The sequence below is a fragment of the Bison bison genome, unplaced genomic scaffold (assembly GCF_000754665.1).
Source record: "Bison bison bison isolate TAMUID 2011002044 unplaced genomic scaffold, Bison_UMD1.0 scf7180017847111, whole genome shotgun sequence".
Lineage (NCBI taxonomy): Eukaryota > Metazoa > Chordata > Mammalia > Artiodactyla > Bovidae > Bison > Bison bison.
This window is the reverse complement of record NW_011477684.1, coordinates 44,535-50,704: the sequence shown is the minus strand read 5'-3', so window position 1 is coordinate 50,704 and position 6,170 is coordinate 44,535.

Sequence of the window (6,170 nt, the reverse complement as noted above, 5' to 3'; positions counted from 1 at the left end):
GAGAGGGAGAGGGTGGGAAGATTTGGGAGAATGGCATTGAAACAGGTAAAATATCATGTATGAAATGAGTCGCCAGTCCAGGTTCGATGCACGATACTGGATGCTTGGGGCTGGAGCACTGGGATGACCCAGATGGATGGTATGGGGAGGGAGGAGGGAGGAGGGTTCAGGATGGGGAACACATGTATACCTGTGGCGGATTCATTTTGATATTTGGCAAAACTAATACAATTATGTAAAGTTTAAAAATAAAATAAAATTAAAAAAAACATAAATGTGAAGGAGGTTGAAAATGTATTCCACCTGAAAGCAACCAAGAGACAATATAATTTAAATGTATTGATATATTTAAATATTGGATATCTAAATATATTGATATATAATATATTTAACTATAAATACTTTTGTAGTATCATTTTTGAAATGCTATACTGTGAAATACTGATCTCTTCACTTATTGAAGAAAGTGGTACTTTCTTTAGAAATACATGAGATGATCATAAAGAGTCCAATTTAAAAAGCCCTAGTTTAAACAAAAAGCAATGGCCTCACCTCATGGAAATAAATTGCAAATATACTGTGGAAACTTAAAGGGTTGATGACCTGGGCTCACTCTCATTGTTTTCCTGGGATTTTCCTTTAAATCTCAATACAAAAAGTATAAACAAGTAAATAAGCAAATAAAAAATCTTTACAGGTAGGTCCATAAAAGAATGTAAGAAGAAGAGTTGCACAGCTATCTTTTAGCAGAGTATAAAATTCCACCAAAAGTATGTCTGAGAGCTAAAAGGGGCTTTAATCTGAACCCTGGGGTCTACAGCTATGTCATATCTAGTCAACATCATAAACTCACCCTAAAGGTAGGACTGCCTTTTTTTTTTTAATTCCTTTATTTCTTTCTTTTTTAAAATTTATTATTATTTTTTATTTTATTTTTTAACTTTACAATATTGTGTTGGTTTTGCCATATATCAACATGAATCCTTTATTTCTTAGGTGGGTGACAAGCATTGTTTCTCTGGAGCAGAAGATTGTGCGTAATTTGGCAAAAACTTTTTAAAGAAAACATAGTGATGTTGCTGACAATGTCAGTTTTGAAGCCCTCCATCCAATCTCTCTCAAACATTGTGAGCAAATACCAAAACCTGACGGAATTCACTCCATTCAAAGCCAAGTAACAGAGAAGTTCCATCACAGAGCTTGTGCAGACACACTTTGTAAAAATTAAAAGGGTTAAAACAACTACAGTTCGGTTCAGTCACTCAGTCGTTGCCAACTCTTTGAAACCCCATGGACCACAGCATGCCAGGCCTCCCTGTCTATCACCAACTCCCTAAGTTTACCCAAACTCATGTCCATTGAGTAGTGATGCCATCTAACCATCTCATCCTCTGTTGCCCCCATCTCTTTGAGATAAGGAATTATTCAAGAGAGAGAAGAAAATTCTGTATAAATATTTTCCAAGTAAAGCAATTGAAGAAATCATGAACCAAATTAATTTTTTGATATTGTGATATAAAAATGGGTCAGTGATAAATTAAGGAAAATGAATACCAGATGTGATGAAAACTTGACAATTCTCCTTGTTTACTTCCTCTCTGCAGAGACTATGAGGGACACTTCTCCCTGGAAGTGTGGTCTGGGATTCCAGTTTTTCTCTAAGCTGCTGCTGCTGCTAAGTCGCTTCAGTCGTGTCTGACTGTGCGACCCCATAGACGGCAGCCCACGAGGCTCCGCCGTCACTGGGATTCTCCAGGCAAGAACACTGGAGTGGCTTGCCATTTCCTTCTCCAATGCATGAAAATGAAAAGTGACAGTGAAGTCGCTCAGTCGTGTCCGACTTTTAGCGACCCCATGGACTGCAGCCTACCAGGCTCCTCCGTCCATGGGATTTTCCAGGCAAGAGTACTGGAGTGGGGTGCCATTGCCTTCTCCGCTTTTCTAAGCTATAAACTCCCTAATCCTCAGAAAGGCAGCCTTCTTCAGAGTCTCTTCTCAAGAAGGCATGACCGTCTCCTATTGTCCAAGAATGGTTATTTCTCTTTCTTCTGCCTGACTTGCAGACCTTTCCCACTGTTACCTCCATCTGAGGCAGAGGCACTAGTGGTCATTCATCCTGGAAGCAGAGAAGGTGTGTTGAGAGCCCAGGTTACTCACCCTGGCTGCTTGTTGTCTCCAGCTGTTCTGCCACTCCACATCCTGCAAGAGCCCAGGACGTCTTTAAGATGCTTTAGCTGTAGTGTCATCTCCAGGGAAGGCCAGGCCTGAGCCACAGAGGAGCCACTCCACTCAGGTCCCTGAGGACTGAACAATTTGTGGCTAGCTCTTGGAATGGGGAAGTGGTTGGAGCAATTAAACAATAATGGAGGAAAGGAGACAGACTCATAGATTCTACAATACCCCAGCAATTTTAAATTATCTTCACAGACTATCCATTTCAATCGCATTTGAAATCCTTCAAAGACAATATTCCTCAAGCCAGCCCCCTCTTGGCCAAATTCCAAGACAAATCCTGCAGGAACAGCCCATTTTTGTGGGGGGTGGAGTGATGTGTTGGGGGCCTAGTAATGTTGGCCTCCCCCAGCCAGAGGGCATCAGGGAAGGCTTCCTAGAGGAAGTGGAGAGAGCTCAGACTTCTAAAAGACCCACAGACCCTGTTCTGAACTCTCAGCTCTCATTCTGGGACAGACTCCAAGACTTTAGGCTTGTAGCTCCAGACTGCAGCTGGCACAGATTCTGCCCACACGCCTAGCCTGGGGCTGCCCTGTTGAATCTAGGTCAAAAGGAGGAAGCTTAGTAGAAACAATATGAACTACAGAGCCATTCAAAACTCAGTTCAAATCTTTCTCCATTTCTTGATGTTTCTTCCCACATATAAGTTCTGTGTCCCTTCTTTCTCCCTTTCTTGAGAGTTCTACTCCAAAATAGCTGTGACCTCAGCTCTTTCCTAAATCAATTTGGACTAATGTCACTCACTTGGAGCTGCTTTCTATGAACACATCTGACTTTTCTCCTCTGATTTTGGCTGCACTCTCCAAGCTGAGGGCTTCCCAGGTGGCACTAGTGGTAAAGAACTCAGGATGGTAAAGAACTCAGGATGGTAAAGAACTCAGCAGCAGGAGACGTAAGAGATCCGAGTTCAATTTCTGGGTTGAGAAGATCCCTTGGAGGAAGGCATGGCAACCCACTCCAGTATTCTTGCCTGGAGAATACCCATGGACAGAAGAGCCTGGCCAGCTACAGTACATAGGATCACACAGAGTCAGACACGACTGAATCGACTTAGCACAGCACTCCCAGATGAACTGGGCCCAGTGTATCTCCCTTTCTCCTCCATAGGTGATAAATAAATTTAGGAAAAATTACTCAACTTTAAAATCTTATATCAAAATAAATTCATGTTCATTTACCTGAGCTGAGATTTCAGCAGTACTCCATAATTTTCCTTTTGGTTTTTAAATTGTCGCCATTCTTCTCAAGCTCTTTGTCCAATCTGCCATCTTACTCTCAGTAGCTCATATGCTACTGCTCCCAGCTTCACAATGAGAAACAAGGGCCATCAAATGTGCCCTCTCTGAGTCTTGCCTAGTCCATCTGCTCTTTTTCCTGCTTCCACTCCTACATCTACACCATACTAGATGGACCATTCTAAGGCAAGTGTGTTTCATATCAACCCCATCTCCAAGCTTTTAACCACTTCTTTGTTGGCTGTCCATCACTTACAACAACAACAAGAAATCTTGGAATGGCAAAGTAGAAACTGAGATACTTTATTCTTTAAAACTCTTTTTGAGACAATTGTAGATTCATATGCAGCTGTAAGACAACACAGAAACACCATATATCCTTCACTCAATTCTCCCAAAGTTAACATCTTGTGAAACAACAGTACAATACCAATTTAGGAATACTGGCATTGCTACAGTCATGATACTAAACATTTCCTTCACCACAAGGCTCCCTCATTTTTTTTTTTTCTTCTTTTATGTGGACTCTCACTCCCCTGTTTCCCACCCCCTTTTTCATCCCTGGCAATCACTAGTGTGTTACTTATTTCTATGCTTTTGTCAATGCAAGATTGTTTTACAGATGAAATGGTATAGTATATAATTTTGGGAGACTATGTTTTTTCCACTCAGCATGACTATCTGGAGATTTATCCAGCTTATTCCATGTATTAATAGCTTGTGCCTATTTAAAATTGAAGTATAATTGAGTTACAATATTGTATTAGTTTCAGGAATCTGAGACTATTATGTATTTCTGTTTTTCATCTTCAATTTCTTTCATCAGTTTTATAGTTTTCCAAGTTCAAGTCTGTTACCTCCTTAGCTAGATTTATTCCAAGGTTTTTTATTCTTTCTGATGTAATTGTGAGTGGGATTATTTCCTTAATTTCTATTGGGACTCAGAGCATGGGGATTTTTCCTACAGCCCTCTACCTCTCCCATATGCAAACCCTGCTGCTGCTGCTAAGTCGCTTCAGTCGTGTCTGACTCTGTGTGACCCCATAGACAGCAGCCCACTAGGCTCTGCCATCCATGAGATTCTCCAGGCAAGAACACTGGAGTGGGTTGCCATTTCCTTCTGCAATGCATGAAAGTGAAAAGTGAAAGTGAAGTTGCTCAGTGGTGTCCGACTCTTAGCGACCCCATGGACTGTAGCCAGCCGGGCTCCTCTATCCATGGGATTTTCCAGGCAAGAGTCCTGGAGTGGGGTGCCATTGCTGGTCTTCAAAGTCAGATGCTCTTGGGGTTCATCTTTCTGATGCAAAACCCCTGTCGGAGACCGTGATGTAGGGTTTGGGCCCTTTGTGCCTTGGAGAGAATCTCTGCTATTGTGATTATCCACCTATTTGTGTGTTGCCTTCCCAGGGTTGTGAATTTTGACTACATTGTGTCTCTGCACCTCCTACCCATTCATTGTGATTTCTTCTTTGTATCTTTAGCTGTGGAAAACTGTCTGATATATAGTTGCTCTGTATGTGCTCTGCATGTATGTATGTGAAACTCGCTCAATCTTGTCTGACTCTTTGTGACCCTATAGACTATAGCCCACTAGGCTCCTCTGTCCGTGGAATTCTCCAGGCTATAATACCAGAGTGGGTAACTGTTTCCTTCTCCAGAGGATTTTCCCAACTCAGGGATCGAACCCACGTCTCCCGCATAGCAGGCGGATTCTTTACCATCTGAGCCACCTCTGTAAACAGTTGTAATTTTGATGTAACCATCGGAGGAAGTGTGCTCAGGGTCTTCCTATTTCACCGTCTTCAACAGTTTATTCTTTTTAAATGCTGAGCAATATTGTAGGGTATGGCTATTACCACTGTTTTTTTGTTTGTTTGTTTGTTTTTTAACAATTCACCTGTTGAAGTACATTATGTCTTATTTCCTGTTTGGGGTTAGTATTTTAAAGTTACTACAAACATTTTTTGTACAATCTTTTGGTACACGTATTTCTTCATTTCTCTGAGATCAATACCAGAGTGCAGATGCTCAGTCATATGTTTGTTGCATGTTCAGTTTTTAGAAACTACCAAAATGTTTTTCAGAGTGACTAGCTATGCCTTTTCACATTTCCTCAGCAGTGTATTAAGCATCCAGTTTCCCAACATCCTTGCTAGCATTTGATGTTTTCACATTTGTTTAAAAAAAAAAAAGGCTAGCTATTCTTATAGATATATATTGGTATCTCGTCATGGTTTTAATTTTCATTTTCTACGGGGCTAATAATTTTGAACATTTTCTCATGTATTTATTTGCATCTATGTATCTTTTTCCATAAAATGTCACTTTATGATTTTTGCCTATCTTTAGATTTTTTTATTCTAAATTTTCAAAGTCCTTTTTATATTCTAGATACTAGGCCTCTGTTGGATATGTAATTGGCACACATATTCTCACACTCTGTATGTTGTCTTTTCATCCTTTAAACTGAGTCTTTGATACACCTGCAATTTTTAATTTTAGTGAAGCTTAATTTATCAGTTTTCCTTAAATGAATCATGTTTTTGGTGTCAAGACTAAGAAAAGCTTTGCTCTAAATACTGAAGATTTTCTCTTAACACTTTCCTAAGAGTTTTATAGATTTATGCTTATGTCTAAAAAAGTTTTACATTCAGGTCAGTGATTGAAATTTATGTATATATTGAGGTATAATTAACAAATAAA